The sequence below is a fragment of the Cryptomeria japonica genome, chromosome 8, assembly GCF_030272615.1.
Source record: "Cryptomeria japonica chromosome 8, Sugi_1.0, whole genome shotgun sequence".
In the NCBI taxonomy this organism is placed as follows: Eukaryota; Viridiplantae; Streptophyta; class Pinopsida; order Cupressales; family Cupressaceae; genus Cryptomeria; species Cryptomeria japonica.
This window is the reverse complement of record NC_081412.1, coordinates 70,327,947-70,349,757: the sequence shown is the minus strand read 5'-3', so window position 1 is coordinate 70,349,757 and position 21,811 is coordinate 70,327,947.

Here is a 21,811-nt window from a genome sequence, read left to right as displayed (position 1 = left end):
CATAAAAGGTTTTGTCATGTTAATTTTGATAATCTGATCAAGATAAGTAAGAAGCATAGAGTAAGAGGTCTACCGAGTCTTGAAAAACCTGAGAATGCTATATGCCGAGGATGCCAAATGGGCAAGATGACAAGATCCAACTTTACAAGTAAGTCCTACACTTCTAAGGGAATTTTAGTTCATGTGCACACTGATCTTTGTGGTCCTATGAAAGTTCAAAGTTATTATGGTGATAAGTATTTCATATTATTTGTGGATGATTATTCAAGGATGATGTCAGTAATGTTTTTAAAAGAAAAATCAGAAGCTTTTCAAATGTTTAAATGGTACAAGGCTAGAGTTGAAAATGAAACAGGAAGACAACTGAAATGTCTTAGATCAGATAGAGGAGGAGAGTTCACATCTAATGAGTTCAACCTATTTTTCAATGATCATGGTATTAAAAGACAAGTCTCTGCACCAAGGACTCCACAGCCGAATGGAATAGCTGAAAGAAGAAACAGATCTATTGTGGATTGTGCTAGAACACTGATGATTGAGAAGAAGGTTCCACAAACATTTTGGAGAGAAACAATAAGCACAACTGTTTACACCTTGAACCGAGTTCAATTGAAGAAAGGTACTTTGAAGACACCTTATGAAATCTGGTATGGCAAGAAACCTAATATAAGTTATTTTAAGATCTTTGGAAGCAAATGCTATGCTCATAGAGATGATAGAAATGGCAAGTTTGATCAGAAAAGTGAAGAAGGAACATTTCTAGGATATTCCTCTAGAAGCAAAGCATTTAAATGTCTGATCAAATCATCTAACAAAATAGTAGAAAGTGCAAATGTGAAAATTGATGAATTTGCAGAAAGAACTGATGATAGAATTTCCAAAGAACCAGAAGACTATGATGAATTTGTCTATGTGCAACCGAAAAGTCCTATCCAGATAACTGTTGAAGGAAATGAGGAAGATATCATGTTACTGAGTGATGAAGAGGATCATACAGAGCCTATTGAGCCTGTATTAGCCAAATATGTTAGAAGACATCATGCACCAAGTCAGATTATAGGAGATAAGGATGATCCAGTGATGACAAGGAACAAACTGAGACAAAACACATGTTTGATATCTGAATTTGAACTGAGAATAGTAAAAGAGGCATTTAACAGTGAAGATTGGATAAATGCTATGACTGAAGAGATTGATCAAATCAAGAAGAATGACACATGGACACTAGTCCCAAGACCTAAAGACAGAAATGTAATCGGTACAAAGTGGATCTTCAGAAACAAGCTAAATGAGAAAGGAGAGGTCATTTAGAACAAAGCAAGATTGGTTTGCAAAGGTTATGCCCAAGAAGAAGGAATTGATTATGGTGAAACTTTTGCACTTGTTGCCAGACTTGAAGGAGTTAGAACATTGTTGGCATATGCTGCTTTCAAAAACTTCAAGGTATATCAAATGGATGTCAAATCTGCATTTTTGAATGGAATATTAGAAGAATAAGTTTTCATTGAACAACTTGAAGGATTTTTTGAAGACAAGAATAAAGATCAGGTATGTAAATTGAACAAAGCTTTATATGGTCTGAAACAAGCACCAAGAGCATGGTATGAAAGATTGCACTCTTATTTGATTAAGATTGGTTTTATAAGGACAAGTGAGAACAACAACATGTACATGAAGAATGATGACAATGGAATACTAATCTTAGCCATATTTGTTGATGATATTATATTTTGTGGAAATGACTCTTTATGCAAAAAATTTGGTAATGAAATGAGCAAAGAATTTGAGATGTCATTAATCAGTGAGATAAAGTATTTTATAGTCTTCTTAGGTTGTTCTTTAGGTTCTATGTCCTCTGAGTCTGGTGTGTTGCCTTTGGTCTTTCACTTCCTCTCAAATACCTTGGCGGGTGCAACTTTCAGTTTCTTCTTTGTCGATGACCGCTTGGTCACTTTAGGACTTGCTGAAGAAATCATCGACACTGCCTTTCCCTTCTTTACTGAAGGTTCTTCAACTAGTGTTACCCTTTCCAGATGGGTGTCGGTTCTCTTCTTCTTAGGATCAAGAGGTGAGGCAAGTAGGGTAGAGGCATACCCGTCTAGCATATCATACATTACCTCATATCCCATGGGTTCCACTTTTTCTTTTCTAGGCTCAACTGCCTCCATTATGCACTCATTTACTCTGATGGTGAAGCAGATGTCCTCTTCATACTTCTTGACAATATCGTCAAATATCCTCATCCACTGGCTCATCTTCTACCTAAACTCATCAAAGTATTTGTTCAATACTTCAGGATAACCAGTTCCAACCGCATGAAGACTTTCTTTGATTTGTTTGGTAACTGGTTGGTCAGCAAACCACTGAATATCACCAACTCCTAGGAAATAGCCTTGAAAGTAGAAAAACAATCCTACCAACACTTGCCCAAATTTAAATCTTAAGGCATTGTCCTATTTAATAGATTTCAGGTTCACCAGAAGTTGTCTTTGTATATAGGTTCATAAATCAAATGAAGCATCTTCCTTGATCATCCTGTAGGTAGCATTTACCACTACAACAAAGACAGAGTTAATCCTGCTAGAATAGAACATCTGGTATCCTATCACCATACAAGCATACTTGACCAGATCATCCTTGATGGTATTGACAGTCATTCCCCATTGGTCGCTCATAGAACCAGTGAGCTTGGTCTTTTCGGTCTTGATGACTTTCCTTAGGGCTGGCACCTCAATAGTGTTGTAGAAACTGGTGACGACATGAATAGCTTTAGGCGTTATGTCATGTGTTCTCTCAAGATACATTTTATCACCATGAACTCTGCTCAGAATGATGCGAATGCGATCTTCTATAAATTCTTCAAGAAAATACACTGCATTGTGAAGCTTCTTCTTTTCCAGAATGCTATATTCAGGTTTGATCTTCTTATCATCCCCACAAAATAGACCTAGCTGGGAATGGATTACTAGAGATCCTAGGTCTTCTAGTTTGCAATCAATATACCCTGAAATATCATCGTCTACTATAACTCCAGCGGGTATTTGGGATAGGCCATTGTATTTCGCCTTCCGTTGGATAAAATCTACTAAATCAATGGGTGCACTAGAACTGGAGTGTGATGCAGAAGCCATGATAAATAGATAAACTAGAATTTCGATAAATACCTTTAGAAATCCATAATTTGGGGTTTGCAACTTTAGCTTCGCCACACAGGACTTCGATTGTTGGATTACCGCTTTGTGTTCTTCACTTGACTAATTGATACTATCTCTGGATTCTTCTTCAAAGTTTTGAAATCTCTCTGAATCACAAAATAAATCACCTTTTGTCGCTCAACACTTGAAAATTTCTTCACTCGCAAACTGATAAGTGAAAATTACTTGAAATTCCCATTTAAATGAATTCTTCACCTACCATAATAAATGCTCCACCATTAGGGTGTAAACCCTAATTTGCCTTTTACCATTTCCAGTCTTCTGCCGATTGACGGGTAACACATACCAGTTAGGTATTTTACCTATATAAACTGGAGGTTCGAAATATTTCACCGATTTTCTCCCCCTAAGCTTCTTTTTTGCTTAGTTTGCTGGTTCAAAGATTTCCACATGAGGTGCAGAAACTGCTTCTTCTTGTGACACTTCTTCTGGTTTCTTTTTCCAGGTTTTCTTCATATTCACTTGAATAGTTTCAACATCAATCTTTCCTTCCAGAGTGACCAGTATATCATCCAATATATTATTTCTCATCCTGCAGATTCTTGTTGTATGACCTGGTTTGTTGCAATGGTAGCCAACCATTCCAGGTGCTCTCCATGGTCCATTATTCATGTTTCCATTCTTCCTTCTGCATGTTGCAGCAGTGTGACCATGACCATGATAGATCAAGCAGGTTCCTCTCCAACTGGTTGCCGCTTGATAGCCAGCGCTACCTGACTGATGATTATAGGTATTAAACCAGTTTGAATTCCAGTTCATAGAGGGTTCAAGAAAAACTCCTTGACTCCTTTGAGGATACCTTCTGGTGTTGTGCATGACAGACCTACATTCAAAGGCTTTATGCCCAAACTTGTTGCATGCATAACAATTTCCATTGAATCTATTGGATCTAGGCTTATTGTTTAGAAAGTAAGGAAAATTATTGTAAGCCTTATTTCTACATACATTAGTAGTATGTCCTTCCTTGAGACAATTAAAGAAAATAGGTTTGAAATTTTTCTTACCTCTATTCTTTGATGTCGGTTGCTTCCTTGATGCTACATCTTTTGTTCCAGAGGTATCACCTTCCTCATACTCAGAGAAACCAATTTCATTAGTATTCTTTACCGGTGTTGTTGATTGAAGCTTTTTCTCTAACTTAGCAGCACTCTAATTGAATTTGTCAAGTATCTCTTTTGACTCAATGAGTTCTTTGGTAATTGAAACGTTGGACTCCTTCAAGGTTGCATTCTTAGAAATAGCCAAGTTTAGTTCACCTTGCATTTCTTCTTTTTCCAATTTTCTCTCTTGGAGGTGAGCGGTAAGTGCACTGATTTCTTGCTTCAGCTAGGAGATCTCATGATCTTTGACTTTTACCAGATCTTCATCTTTTCTCTAGTTCTCAAGCTCTTGACACATCCTGATAGTCAGTCCTTCCAGTTCCCTTCTTAGGTTGGCATTAGACTAATTCAGTTTTTCAACTTCTTCAACTAGGGCTTCCATGTCCGCTTCATCAAAGGAACTATTTTCAGTTAGCTCCATCAGTTTCTCAGCATGCTCTCTTCTTTTTGCTAGAGAGGCCCTATACTTGACTTTGAGTTCATCATAGGATTTCTTAGTCTGAGTGATCAGATGAGTAAGTTCCCTCATAGTGTATTCCCCCATATCTTCTTCCAAGTGGTTAAACTTATAGAAAGGTTGGCTCTAATACCAATTGATGAATACTAAGAGGGGGGGTGAATTAGTATACAAAAAATTACTGAGCTCAAACACTTAAACAGTTTAGCAGTCAACCGGTATAACATATTTACTAACAAATCGGTTAAAGCAAATGCCATAACACAAGAGAACAATCACCACAACACAAGAGGTTTTGACGTGGAAACCCAAATGGGAAAAACCACGGCGAGCTGAGACTCACAAGTAACTATCTGCAAAATAGAAACCAGACTGGTTAAGGTCATACAATGTTCTTTACCAAAACAGATCCTTTTAGGAATCTCAATCTCTATTAGGAGATAAGTCCAATTAAAGACTACCTTCTGAGAGGATATCAGATCCATAGTTGTGAACCACCTTGTTAGAGGATTTACAAAGGCTTTTCTGGGCCTACCCGGTTAAGGGTTACAGACTTGTCGAAGATGTGAGTAATCAACAAGTGAGTGATCTTGCAAATAGCACAGTCTGCTTGGTTAGATCCATGATAGCTCATTGTTAATGCATTTCAGCATTACTTCAGTCTTCAATATATCCACACTATGTTACTTCGTATAGACTTGATCTTCACTTCTAAGATCGTACATACAAAAACCTCATCAACCACCAAAAACCTTAAATCTCTAAAACCCTAGACATGTGTTGCCCTTGGTCTTTCACTTCCTCTCAAATACCTTGGCGGGTGTAACTTTCAGTTTCTTCTTTGTCGATGACCGCTTGGTCACTTTAGGACTTCCTCAAGTAATTGTCGACACTGCCTTTCCCTTCTTTACTGAAGGTTCTTCAACCAGTGTTACCCTTTCCAGATAGGTGTCGGTTCTCTTCTTCTTAAGATCAAGAGGTGACGCAAGTAGGGTAGAGGCATACCCGTCTAGCATATCATACATTACCTCATATCCCATGGGTTCCACTTTTTCTTTTCTAGGCTCAACCGCCTCCATTATGCACTCATCTACTCTGATGGTGAAGCAGATGTCCTCTTCATACTTCTTGACAATATTGTCAGATATCCTCATCCACTGGCTCATCTTCTGCTAAAATCATAAAAGTATTTGTTCAAATCTTCAGGATAACCCGTTCCAACCACTTGAAGACTTTCTTTGATTTTCTTGGTAACCGGTTGGTCAGCAAACCACTGAATATCACCGACTCCTGGGAAATAGCCTTGAAAGTATTAAAAAAATCCTACCAACACTTGTCCAAATTTAAATCTTAAGGCATTGTCCTGTTTAATAGATTTTAGGTTCACCAGAAGTTGTCTTTGCATACAAGTGCATAAATCAAATGAGGCATCTTCCTTGATCATCTTGTAGGTAGCATTTACCGCTATAGTAGAGATAGAGTTAATCCTGCTAGCATAGAACGTCTGGTATCCTATCACCATACAAGCATACTTGACCAGATCATCATTGATGGTATTGACAGTCATTCCCCATTGGTCGCTCACCAAACCGGTGAGCTTGGTCATTTCGGTCTTGATGACTTTCCTTAGGGCTGACACCTCACCAGTGTTGCAGAAACTGGTGATGGCATGAATAGCTTTAGGCATTATGTCATGTGTTCTCTTAAGATTCATTTTATCACCATGAACTCTGCTTGGAATGATGCGAATGTGATCTTCTGTAAATTCTTCAACAAAATACACCGCATGGTGAAGCTTCTTCTTTTCCAGAATGTTATATTTGTGTTTGATCTTCTTATCATCCCCACAAAACAGACCCAGCTGTGAATGGATTACTAGAGATCCTAGGTCTTCCAATTTGCAAGCAATATACCTTAAAATATCACTGTCTACTATAACTCCAGCGGGTATCTAGGATAGGGCATTGTATTACACCTTCCATTGGATAAAATCTATTGAATCAATGGGTGCCCTAGAATTGGAGTGTGATGCAGAATCCATGACAAATGGATAAACAAGAATTTCAATAAATACCTTTAGAAATCCGCAATTTAGGGTTTGCAACTTCAGCTTCACCACACACTACTTCGATTGTTGGATTATCTCTTTGTGTTCTTCACTTGACTAATTGATACTATCTCTGGAGAATCGGTGAGCTTGGTCATTTCGGTCTTGATGACTTTCCTTAGGGCTGGCACCTCACCAGTGTTGGAGAAACTGGTGACAGCATGAATAACTTCAAGCGTTATGTCATGTGTTCTCTCAAGATACATTTTATCACCATGAACTCTACTCAGAATGATGCGAATGTGATCTTCTGTAAATTCTTCAAGAAAATACACCGCATTGTGAAGCTTCTTCTTTTCCAGAATGCTATATTTGGGTTTGATCTTCTTATCATCCCCGCAAAACAGACCTAGCTGGGAATGGATTACTAGAGATCCTAGGTCTTCTAGTTTCTCAATAAATATACCTTCAAATATCACCGTCTACTATAACTCCAATGAGTATCTGGGATAGGGCATTGTATTTCGCCTTCCATTGGATAAAATCTACTAAATCAATGGGTGCACTAGAACTGGAGTGCGATGCAGAATCCATGATAAATGGATAAACAAGAATTTTGATAAATACCTTCAGAAATCCACAATTTAGGGTTTGCAACTTCAGCTTTGCCACACGCTACTTTGATTCCTGTATTATTGCTTTGTGTTCTTCACTTGAATAATTGATAATATCTCTAGATTCTTCTTCAAAGTTTTGAAATCTCTCTGAATCACAAAATAAATCACCTTTTGTCGTTCTACACTTGAAAATTTCTTCGCTCGCAAACTAATAAGTGAAAATGACTTGAAATTCCCATTAAAATGAATTCTTCACCTACCATAATAAATGCTCCACCATTAGGGTGTAAACCTTAATTTGCCTTTTACCATTTCCGGTCTTCTACCGGTTGTCGGGTAACACATACTGGTTAGGTCTTTTACCGGTATAAACCAGGGGTTCGAAATATTTCACCGATTTACTCCCCCTAAGCTTCTCTATTGCTTAGTTTGCCGGTTCAGAGATTTCCACACTAGGTGCAGAAATCGGTTCTTCTTGTGACACTTCTTTGGTTTCTTTTTCTAGGTTTTCTTCATATCCACTTGAACAGTTTCAACATCAGTCTTTCCTTCCGGAGTGACCGCTATATCATTAGATATATTCTTTCTCATCTTGCATATTCTTGTTGTATGACCCGATTTTTTGCAATGGTAGCAAACCATTCCAGGTGCTCTCCATGGTCCATTATTCATGTTTCCATTCTTCCTTTTCCATGTTGCAGTAGTGTGACCATGACCATGATAAATCAAGTAGCTTCCTCTCCAATCGGTTGCCGCTTGATAGCCACCATTACCTGATTGATGATTATAGGTATTAAACCGGTTTGGATTCCAGTTCACAGAGTGTTCAGGAAAAACTCTTTGACTCCTTTGAGGATACCTTCTGGTGTTGTGCATGATAGACCTGCATTAAAATTCTATATGCCTAAACTTGTTGCATGCATAACATTTTCCATTGAATCTATTGGATCTAGACTTATTGTTTAGAAAGTAAGGAAAATTATTGTAAGCCTTATTTCTACATACATTAGCAGTATGTCCTTCCTTGAGACAATTAAAGCAAACAGGTTTGAACTTTTTCTTACCTCTATTCTTTGATGTCAGTTGCTTCCTTGATGCTACATCTTTTGTTCCAGGGGTCTCACCTTCCTCATACTCAGAGAAACCAAATCCATTAGTATTCTTTACCGATTTTGCTGATTCAAGATTTTGTTATAACTTAGCAGCACTCTGATTGAATTTGGCAAGTATCTCTTTTGACTCAGTGAGTTTCTTGGTAATAGAAGCGTTGGACTCCTTCAAGGTTGCATTCTCAAAAATAGCCAAGTTTAGTTCACCTTGCATTTCTTTTTTTTCCACTTTGCTCTCTTGGAGATGAGTGGTAAGTGCACTGATTGCTTGCGTCAGCTTGGAGATCTCATGATCTTTGTCTTTTACCAGATCTTCATCTTTTCTCTAGTTCTCAAGCTCTTGACACATCCTGATAGTCAGTCCTTCTAGTTCCCTTCTTAGGTTGGCATTACACTCATTCAGTTTTTCAACTTCTTCAACTAGGGCTTCCATGTCCACTTCATCAGAGGAACTGTTTTCAGTTAGCTCCATCAGTTTCTCAGCATGCTCTCTTCTTTTTGCTAGAGAGGCCTATACTTGACTTTGAGTTCATCATAGGCTTTCTCAGTTTGAGTGAGCCAATGAGTAAGTTCCCTCACAGTGTATTCCCCCATATCTCCTTCCAAGTGGTTAAACTTATAGAAAGGTTGGCTCTGGTACCAATTGATGGATACTGAGAGGGGGGATGAATTAGTATACAAAAAATTACTGAGCTCAAACACTTAAACAGTTTAGCAGTCAATCGATACAATATATTTACTAAAAAATTGGTTAAAGCAAATGTAAACCAAACAACAAATAAGGCATTCACCCACAAGAGCACAATCACCATAACACAAGAGGTTTTGATGTGGAAACCCAAATGGGAAAAACCACGGTGAGCTGAGACTCACAAGTAACTATCTACAGAATAGAAACCAGACTGGTTAAGGTCAGACCGGTTAAGGTCATACAATGTTCTTTACCAGAACAGATCTTGTTAGGAATCTCAATCTCTGTTAGGAGATAAGTCTGATTAAAGACTACCTTGTGAGAGGATTTAAGATCCTTGGTTGTGAACCACCTTGTTAGAGGATTTACAAAGGTTTTTCTGGGCCTACCTGGTTAAGGGTTTCAGACTTGTCGAAGATGTGAGTAATCAACAAGTGAGTGATCTAGCAAATAGCACAGTCTGCTTGGTTAGATCCATGATAGCTCATTGCTAATGCATTTCAACATTACTTCAGTCTTCAATATATCCACACTTAGTTACTTTGCATAGACTTGATCTTCTCTTCTAAGATCGTACATACAAAAACCTCACCAACCACCAAAAACCCTAACATCTCTAAAACCCTAGACATGATGTCCTTAAAAAGGAATATGATTTCATGTCGGTCCAATAGGATTACATTGCAAGTTCCTAGGTTCAGTGTATCTAGACACATTTGGTAACACGACACAAAATCACCGCGAAAGTGTCGGTGGATGGTAACACATCACAAAAATACCGATTGGTAACTCATCACAGAGTAATATCGGTTCATACATTTTACCGATTGCTGGTTGTCAAAAATGAAGACTGGGAAAATGATAACTTTCGCTTTAATTCCTTCGTTCCACTTAAGATCCTCGAACCTCTTGAGGTCTTCATACCGCTTGAGATTGGTAAACACTTTTTGGAAAACACTGATAGTCTAAAGACTATAATACATAATAGCGATTGGAACAAATATTGGTTGAGCATAACTCATACATACAAAAAGTTATCTCAAAGCAAGTGTGTGTCTATCAATGACAATCACAACATCATCATCAAAAATGCCAACATTTATGGGACAACCCCTATAACCAATTTCACTTGACAATATATAATAAAAAAAACTTCTTAACTATATTAACCATATTTCTTAACTATAAAAAATAATTTTACTAATCTATTATAATTGTTATATTATTATAATATAATTTAAAGTAATAATTATTACTTTAGTTATAAAAATATCACTTTTAAGAATATTGTGATTCAAAAATAACTTCAAATCTACTTAAAAGATGTGAAAAAATAATAATTTAATTAAAAAGTAAAAATATCTATAAATGAATTAAAAATAAGAAAACCTAATTTAACATATCCAATTACTGACTATATCAGTTATTTAAAATATTGATTCCATATTATCTTTTATACAAATGAATAAAGTTATCACTTGCATCATTACTTTTTAACAAAAATATATTAAATTTGATATTCTAACATCAAAAAGAAAAGTGGTTACCAAACATTCTCTTTTCACTATTTATCATCTTATTATAAAAATATATTTTAATTTTAAAAACATAATAAAATTATTATCTTTTTTATATGAAAAGTTTATATAATTTATTTATTTATTATGAAGATAAACATCTTTTAAATTTTTATTACATATTACTATTTAAAATATATATTAAAATTATAAATAATTATTTTTTAATTAAAATCTAAAGCAAAAGATTATGATATCAGTTTTATCTTTTTAAAGTGTTATCATCATATCTTTAATAAAATCTTTATATCATTTAATTTCCTAAATCATATCCCACTTAACATATAATTTATCAAAATCATCTTCTTATTTAATACTTTCTTATAAAAAAAATTTCTATTTTCTAACTTATGTTCTCATTCTCTTTGCTTTTACCATTGACAAGTTTTTAGATTATTATTTTAGTACTAATGATTTGTGTAATAAATTATTGTTGGATTGGGAAGATCTAAACATTAATAACTATAATAATATATTTCTATACATATATTGTATTTTATTTTTCATTTGAGAATAATGTATGATTTTTATCTTCTCTTTTTGTCTATCTTATATATGTCTATTTCGGACAACCATGATATAAGACTTATTAAGTTTTCAATGTTATTGTATTCCAAGTAGGTTTATTTTATATTGCATAACATAAGACTTATAAATAACGTGTTTTGTATGTATTTTTTAAATTCATTAAAGCTATGAGTAGGGGTTTGTTGTTTTTCTTATATTTCTTATTAAGCAGTGATTATTTTTGGATTTTAGTATTGATTTTTGGAGGTATGATTTGATTGTTTCTATTTTTTTATATTTTAATATAGAAACATATATATAATTCATCATATAAAATTAATAAGTAGGAAGAATAAATTCATTAAAATTATTAAGGATCAAGCTTAATTTAATGGTTCATGTCATATCACAGCTTTTTGTGACAACCTTTTAGTTTCTTTGTGCATCTATTGTGAGCCTATTGTATTGGTTAGGCTTGAGGGCCTTTTACTTTTCCCTTTTATATAGCCTTAGTTTTTCATTCATCTTCAATTGTTGTTGGAGGAGTTGAAAGCTTGATGACAACAACCTATGACTCCCCTACTAAAACAACCCTGAAAATTCATTTTGAAGGTGCTTCATGAGTTATTTCTTCTAACCCACCTCCAAATATTGTCCTTCCACTTCTAGAATTTGAAGAAACCTGCAAATGACTTGAAAATTTACTCTTGTTGGTTATTTTTTAGGAAGGGTCCCCCTAAACCTATGCTACATGATGGTGTCCAAATCTTGGATCCCACATGGGATTCAGTTGGCTATTGTGAAAAACCTTTATGAGGGTTTTTTTCCTTTTCGTCTTCGCAAAAGCCAATAATGTTGAATTTATTCTCACTCGATGTCCTTGGCTTGTCTTATCTTCCTTGCTTGTGTTCAAACCTTCGACCCATGAATTTTTTGTCATAGATGAAAAATCCCTTTGTTTCAAGGTTTAGGTTGAGTTGGACCTAACCTACCTATGCCTTTTGGGAATTTTCTCTTCCAAATTGTGGCCTCATTGGACATTGTATTCTATGTTGAGTTCTATAAAGTCCATGCGACTCACCCCAATGGTTGAGTTTGTGTAAAATTAGACTTCTCAAAGATCTCAAGGAAAGGGTGGATATCCAAATTGGAAAGTCTCATTACTCTCAAAGAGTCTAGTATATCAACCTCTGAAATACTTTCTATCGATGCCAAGAATGCAACCACAAGATTAGAGATTTCCCATTAGTTGTACAATGCCCTAAGCTGACCCCACAACCTTCTTTAAGCTAACCATCCCCTCTCAAGGATGAGGTAGGATAGTCTATAATGACAAAACACAACAAAAAAAATTTAAGCACCCTAAAACACCTCCTGAGGCTTATGGGAAAGGATTTTCTAGCTCCCAAGTTTCAAAAGTCATCAACCCTCCTAGGTAGACAAAGACAGTTTCAACAACACAACCAAATGTGATTGTTTCTCAACCCTAGACCAGTCATATTTGTCAGTATAATGTCCCTTCATTAGGCATATCAAGCTTTAGCAGAGGTTGGCCTACTATTAGTGATGCAGGAGCATCCTCGGTTCATAGAAATCTTGCATCAACGAAAAATATTTCCTTTCTGTTTTTCTTTTTGTTTGCAGTTTCAACATTTCTTTATGTGTGTCCCAGAATTGGCTCATTGGAACCTATGGAGTTGGATTTTACTTGAAGACTTGATCATCTTCCTTATTCCCAAATCGTGGAGCATTTGGATCATTTTCTGGCAAGTTATCACTACTGGTTTTCGAGATAGTTTTTTATTACTGGTTGCATGGACCTATTTGCATTAGTGACCTACTGGGTCCCCTTCCATAGCTTGTAGAGCCTTGAGTGTTGATTTTGATGTTCCTTGGTATGTGGCTGACCTTTCCCTATGATCTACACTTCATCCTTTGGATTTTCTGGAAAAATTTCTTTGTCGGAGGCCGACCTTGTTGGTTTTACACATTAGGTCTTGTTCTTCGAGTTTTGATCCCTTTTTGGGCCTACTGGATCCTCTTGGATCATATAAATAATTGTAATAGAGAATTAGAATGTAATCAAGAAGTTATACTGAGCGTAAGAGATAGATCTTAAGATTTGAGGTCCCAGTTGTAACCTGTTATGTATTTTGAGCATGTATTAGCAGACCTGTGAGATGGTTTCTATAACCCGGTTGTTACCAGTTGGTTGTAATTAGTTTTCATGATATAATTCAATATGTTCTACATTGCATCCATCATGTCCCTATATTTCCATTGTGTTTACTCTTGCTAACCAGTCTAGACTGATCTCTTTGAGGTCCCTCCTACCCGATGATTTCTTCAAGTGGTATCAGAGCAAGCTTTCATTCCGGAGGTTGCGTTGTCCTAAGAATTTTTTTGTAGGGTGGAAGACTATGGATCTGACCTATAGCTGCAGAGGATTGGCATGAAGATGGCATGAAGAGGAACTATGAATGGTGGATCACGTGGGAATGCAGACCCTGCTATGATGTAAATATTGCAAGGAATAGAAGCCTAGAGAAGAGGCTGACACACTGAAGATGTAAGTGAAGATGAAGAAGAAGAAGCCTCGACAGAACAAGTAAACCCATGGGTGGTTGATCCAGATGAGGAAAGGTTTTTGAGGGTTTTAAGTAGGGCGAATGCAAAACCTCATTTTACCCCACCGAAATATGATGAAAAGTTGGATTCGGATGAATTGATGGATTGGATATCAGAGATTGAGAAATATTTTGATTTTGAAAACATTACAGAAGAAGGGAAGGTGAAATATGTTAGCAATTTGAGGAATTGATTATGTATTGCATTGATGTTTTGTCATTGATGGCAACATCAGCTATTTTGGTTGTTTATCAATTTCCAGTAGAGCGGTTGGATTATGATTTTGATTTGGTATGCTCTGGTATGCTTCGATTTGTGGAATTAGTTTGGATCTATCATTCATGCTATTCAGATGTGTATCACGGTCAACTTTTTTTGGGATTTGATAACTCAGGAGTTATCATTTGTTCTAGTAAGCCTTTTGGTCATTGGTAAGGGTTTTACTGATAGAGATTTGTTGAGTATATTTTGATGCACTTGATAAATTGTACATACCTAAGAGTTCTATGAGGGAGAATCTGATAAAGGAGAAACATAGTGGAGGATTAGCAAGACATTTTGGTATTGAAAAAATAGTAGCATTGGTGAGTGAGCATTACTTTTGGCCCTAGATTCATAAGGATGTTAGGAAATATGTGCAAAGTTGTAGAATTTGTCAAGTTGCAAAGGGTAGTAGTCAAAATGTGGGATTGTATAAACCTTTGATAGTACCGGTAAGACATTGGAAGGATATAAGAATGGATTTCATACTTGGATTTCCTAAAACATCGAGAGGGAATGATTCTATATTTGCGGTATTGGATAGATTCTCAAAGATGGCTCATTTCATACCTTGTAAGAAGACATCAAATGCATTACATGTAGCAGACATATTTTTCAAGGAAGTAGTGAGATTGCATGTATTACCTAAGAGTATAGTTTCAGATAGAGACACTAAGTTTGTTAGCTATTTTTGGAGAACACTTTGGAAGAAGATGAAAACAGATTTGAAGTTCAGTTCCACTTTTCATCCACAAACTGATGGATAGACAAAATTAGTTAATTAGATCTTGGGAAATTTGTTGAAATGTTTAGTTGGAAATAAAATCAAAAGCTGGGATTTGATTATTGCACAAGCAGATTTTGCCTACAATAATTTAGTAAATAGGAGTACCAAAAGAACACCTTTTAAGATTGTTACCAAAGTACATCCTAGAGGTACATCAGAATTAAGAGATATTAGCAATGAAGACCAAAGAAGTTCAAAAGCAAAAGAATTTGCAAATCACATAAAGGACTTACATATTCAAGTTAAGAAACATTTGGAGGACATGAATAGAAAGTATAAGGAGAAGGTAGATGAGAAGAGGAGACATAGGAATTTGAAATTGGCGATGAAGTGATGGTGCATCTAAGAAAAGAAAGATTTGTGGTTGGAACCTATAACAAATTGCAAATGAGAAAGCTAGGACCTTGCAAGATTTTGAGAATGTTTAGTTTTGGGAATGCATATGAAGTGGAGTTACTAGATAGTCTCAGTATTTCACTTGTGTTTAACATTGCAGGTCTTCATCAGTATCATGAACTAGAATTTAGTGAGGATATTATTGTAGACTTGGAGAAATAGTTGCCCCAGAAGGAACCAGATTAGATTGAAGACATTTTAGACAGTATGATTGGGAGCAGATAGTATAAGGAGTATCTTGTGAAGTGGAAGGATAGACTAGTTGAAGATTCATCTTGGATTTATCAGGTAGAGGTAGACCACCTTGGTTTTCCTCTGACCTGGATAAAGTGAGAAACTCACTTTTTTTCAACAACCCCTAATGTCTGATGTAGGAGAATCCTTAGTTCATAGCAATCTTGCATCAACCAAAAATATTTCCTTTCTATTTTGCTTTTTTTTTTGCAGTTTCAATGTTTATTTCTTTGTATCCCAGATTTGGCTCACTAAAACCTATGAAGTTGGATTTTACTTGAAGACTTGATGATCTTCCTTATTCCCAAATTGTGGACCATTTGGATCATTTTTCAGCAAGTTATCGCTACCGGTTTTCGAGACAGTTTTTTGTTACTGGTTGCCTGGACCTATTTGCATTGGTGATCTACCAGATCCTGTTCTGTAGCTTACAGAGCCTTGAGCATTAATTATGATGTTCCTTAGCATGTGATCGACCTTTTCCTTTGATATACACTTCATCCTTTGGATTTTCCAGAGGAATTTCTTTGGCGGAGGTTGACCTTGTTGGTTTTACATGTTAGGTCTTGTTCTTCAAGTTTTGATCCCTTTTTGGAGTGATCGGATCCTCTTGGATCATATAAATTATTGTAATAGAGAATTAGAATGTAATCAAGAAGTTATACTGAGCATAGAAGATAGATCTTAAGATTTGAGGTCCCGACTGTGACCTGTTCTATATTTTGAGCATGTATTAGTAGGCCTCTAAGCCGGTTTCTATAACCCGATTGTTACCGATTGGTTGTAATCTATTTTCATGATATAATTCAAATTGTTTTGCATTGCCTCCATCATGTCCTTGTATTTATGTTGTGTTTACTCTTGATGACCAATCTGGATTGATCTCTTTGAGGTCCCTCCTACCCAGTGATTGCTTCATTTAGGGTGATGTAGGTCAGCAATGTGGTTAGATACCCAACCAAGTGTTGGCATTATAATAGACAAGGGAGATTGTTGGCATTTCAATAAGATATAGAGAAGGTTGTTGATGATTATGGATATAACTAATCAAGGATGTTTACTATCTTAATATTATTATTTTGTCATTGATGTCAAGAAATTGATTTTCTAATTCAGTATGATGTTGCCATATCTTAAGAAGTATGATTTGATGAGTATAATGATGTCAGTAAAAGACACAGAAAGAATATGATGAATAAGGGGAGAAATAAGTTATTCAATGGGCAACTATTACCAAGTTAGACAATGATGAGATCATGCTGTTTCGATTGTTTTGATATCCTACATATGTTGATTGATTGTAAGGTTACTACTATACTATGTTACCGAGCAAAGAACCTAGTCGCTAAACCCTAAGGAACCTAGTCTGCAAACCCTAAGGTTATTGCTATCAGTTAATGAAGGCAAAATGTCTACTGAGTAAAGTTTAGTATTTACCGAGTTGCAACCAAGTAGTAACAAAATGCTTTAAATGAGTATAAGCATTATTTAATGAAGGAAGCTGATGAGCTAGTTATGATTAAATGATTGGTATGCCGTGCATGAAGTTTGTTAAAGAATCTATGGTAAAGGAAAATCGGCAGGAAGATCTTGTCATGCCCAAAATTTAGGGCAAAAACGGAACAATTTTTTTTTAAATAAAATACTTAATTTAATTAATAAGCACACTCTTGCGACAAGCGTTAGAGAAAATTCCATTAATCAATTCGAGCTCCTTCCGAAACGAACGAAGCATCGACAATCAGTTATATTCTAATTGCGGAATAACCAACTGGTTTAAATTTTATCTCCAAGAGATATTTAATTAATAGTTTTATTAAATTAATCATACTAAAAATATTAGGAGAGATATTTTAAAATTTATTTCCCACTATGACTATATAGTCTTAGCAATTTTAATTAATTTCTTCTTTATAATTTTCTTCCATATCTATATTGTGTACATATAAAAAGTACATATATACATATAGATCATGCATATATTTTGTATATCAATAATTTAATTTCTTAAATCAATTAAACTCAAAAAAAAACATACATATATATTCATATATATATTCCCATATATATATATATGGAAACATATATATTATTATATATATATTCTACATATATTCCAATATTTTAATCCTAACCTCCTAAATCCATTTCAACTTTCTAAATATTATCACTTAATTTCCTCAACCCTAATTAGGGTTCTAAATTCTTATTTAACCATTACCCAAATCCAAATTTCATGTTTATTTTTTTTTGATTTTAAAAACTAAACTTCCCTAGCCGCTATCGGGCTAGGGTTTTAACCCCTTTTTTTTTAGCAGGTAAAGATTCATGCCGGGCCGAAGACCTTACGGCGGCCATGTCCGAAATTACTTGCAGGTCACAGAGGTTCCAAGTGGTGGCTGGCCGCGCGCACCACTGTGTGAGTGCACAGTGGGCGCCGCTGGCGGCACCACTGTGTGGCCACACAGTGGCGGCCGCGGCCGTCCACTGTGTGCCCACACAGTGGGAGCCGCAAGCGGCTCCACTGTGTGTGCACACAGTGGGCGCCGCGCGGTCGTCCACTGTGCGTCCACACAGCGGAGCCCGCGGGGTCTCCAACCTATATTTTTAAATTTTTTTTTTTTTAAAATACAATAACATTTAAATATATATATATATGTATATAAATATAGAAATATATATATATATATATATATAAATATATAAATATATATATTTATATATATGTATATATATATTTATATATATATGGTGTTTACAAAAAAATTAACATGCATAAATAAAATGATAAATTTAATACCAAATAAAGTTTATATACTTTTTACAAGAGAATTATTACATGCAAATTTTTAAGCTAATATAATAATGGAAAAGATAACCAAGTTAAATCAAAAAATATAAAATATATATATATATTAATTTAAGTGCATCTATAAAACAAACTTCTAAATCAAAGTTAACAAAAAAAATACAATCTAAAGTATTTCACAAGGATACATTATTCGTTTCTCTTTTTGTAATAAGAAATCCTTTAATATTTCTTTAAATAAAATATTCACATAAAACAACTTTTCTTTCTATCTAAAATACTTAAAAGCTTTCAGCTAAAATAAACTTCTAAATTGACTCAATTAAAAATACAGGTAAAAATCTAAATGAAAACAGATTTTTTTTATTTCTTTCATAAAACAAGAAGCTTTACATGCATCACTAATTTGCTTTTCTTTTTCAAATATACTAGAAGTAAAATCAAGCCTTTTCTCTTTCTTTAAAACATCTCTAATATATACTATCAAATATACAGAATGTTTTCTCTGAACAGTCACAACAATAAAACTTCAAATCTATTATTACAAAATTTTCAACTTGCTTCTCCTTTTTTTTGAATGAGGCATTTATTCACAACAACTTTAAAGCAATATCTGCAAACTGATTTCAAATATCTTCAATTTCAATCTTCTGTATATCTTTCATGAATTTCTATCCTCTTTCCTCTGGATTTCCTGCATAATAGAAAACACAAAACTGACCACGGAGTGCTCACCTCCCAGCCTAGGCTAACTAGTAGCCACCCCCGAGCTCGGAGAACCAATTCCTAGACGGGTAACAAATAGGCAAACACAAAGAAACACAAAACATACAAATATTACAGACACATTCCCAACCTGGCTTTCACAACACCACACTCTGGTGGTGAATAATTTCAAAGGGTGGTAGTGGACCAAATACCCTGAGGAGAATTCTGCAAGTATGTAATAACAAGAAGCCACCTCATGGCACAAATAACATATCAAAATCTCAACCCCATAAATTCCTTATGCCCCCCAAAGGCATTCTAGCCTTATAACCCTCCTTATGACCCCCATTGCACAAACAGGCCATGCAGCAAGGGTCACACAAAGTTCCCTTGTGATCGCTCTCTAAAGAGAGTCTCTCACTCGAGGGCTGTCACTGCTACCACCCTCAAGATCCTCTTCTCTCCCAAGAGAAAGAGAGATCTTGAGAAAACTCCCAAAACGCATTCATTCATAAAACAAAACCAAAAGATTTTCAAACATTCATTTTCAAGAATACAGATTTTCTTATTCAACAACTTTCAGAAATAAACAAAACTAGACATTAAAAGTAAAAATGAAACCAACCTTATTCTGCCCAAAGGTTATAATGATATTTGAAGAAGAGCTGCCCAATCCACAATTCTTTATTTTTCCTTAATCAATTTCTTTATCCCATAACATTATTTTTTTCTTCCAAATTTTCTTCCGTCTCCAAAAATGGAGATTGGGTGATTAGCCAGCTATTCCCAAAAATCTTCCTTAAGAAGCTCACTCACTGAGTTTTCACAGGATTCTAAAAAAAATCAACAAAAAGAAGGAAGAAAGCAAAAATGCAAAAAGACTTTCCTTCCAAGAGGGAAAATCTGGATTTGATTTTCACTTCAATTTTCAATTTTCGCTCAACTCAAAAAAGCCAATTTTTAAAGCGTTAAAAAGATCATTATAAAGTAGAAACTTGCCTAAAGTTACCCCTAACCCCTAGGTATACCTTATGGGCTTTAGGAAACCCTAATAAACTACTCCTAGGTGTTCATTTAACCCATTTTAAACCCCTCTGAAGTTTATTTTCGGGTCAAAAATAAGTTGACCACTCCAAATATTATATTCTCAAAATATCTTTTTTTGACAACACATTATTTTATTTAAAATTAATAATAATTAACACTTTCCCATCAAGAGACAAGATAAAATATTTAAATTTAAATCCACACATGTGTCAAGTGACACTAATAAAATACTTTTACAAAAATAAACATGAAATTGTCTCTTGAGGTTTTTACACAATAAATTTAAATAACACATAACACACATGCAGCACATACTGATACGAATAAAATACAACACAAACGGGGTGTTGTCTCTCCAAATAGACAAACCCTGGCTTTACGAACATACATAAGTCTAGGTTTGATTCTCCGTAATTTTCCATGGTCACATGGTAAATTTCCTGCGCATCTCAATTTACACATTAGTACTCCCAAATATTCATATAAAATATAATTCAATAATACAACAATGCACATCATTACTTGCATACAATTTTCATCTGCACAGATTGAATACATCTTTTGTCAAGCAAATTCACATAAACAATTTTCATCCCAATTCACATAAACTAAGCATACATCATAGTTCTATATTCAAAGTAAAGTCCTGCAAATTCATTAACGACATCTATCATTGCAATATCATTCTATCTAATAATCATGTAGTGTTCTATCTCATAAAGCATGTAAGTAAAACATCAATTCATAGCAATGTTATCCAATATCCTGAAATCATATAAGTTCTAAGTCTCAAAATGCATCAAAACAAAGTATCCATAGTAGTCTAAAATATAAAATCCACTGAATGTCAAACTGAGTCGAGGTGAGGCCTCACATCCTCCCCCTCTAGGCATGAACTTCCTCCTGGAGTTCATCAAAGAGGTGAGGGTACTCTGATCTCATATGTGCTGCGTCCTCCCATGAAGCCGTAACCTCATCATAACAATCCCACTGGACCCTAACCTGGTCCAGCTCTCGACCTCGAAGGGCCAATGTCTGGCGTGCCAAAATGCGAATGGGCTGCAAAGCTAGCTGCCCGTCCGACTCCACCTGCAAGGCATCCCAATCTAAAAGGTGAGACTCATCATAGATATACTTTCTCAAAACTGAAACATGAAACACATCGTGGATGCGTGACAGGCTAGGTGGCAAAGCTAAACGGTAGGCAACTGGGCCTATCCTCTCCAGAATCTCAAAAGGTCCTACAAAGCGAGGTGCGAGCTTAGAACCCTTTCCGTAACGGATCGGACTCTTATGTGGTCGCACTCTCAAGAAAACTCTGTCTCCAACCAAGTAACTACGATCAATCCTCTTTGCATCGGCATACTTCTTCTGTCTATCCTGAGCCTCTCTGAGACGCTGCCTAATCAAATCCACCTGCTGTTCCATATCTCGAACTAACGCAGGACCAATAGCAACTCTATCCTCTATGCGATCCCAACTCAAGGGCGTCCTGCAAGGCCTGCCGTATAATGCCTGATAGGGTGGCATCCCCAAGGAAGTGTGATGCCCATTGTTATAGGCAAACTCCACTAAGGAAAGATACTCCTCCCACCGGGTCTAATGATCCATGACGTACATA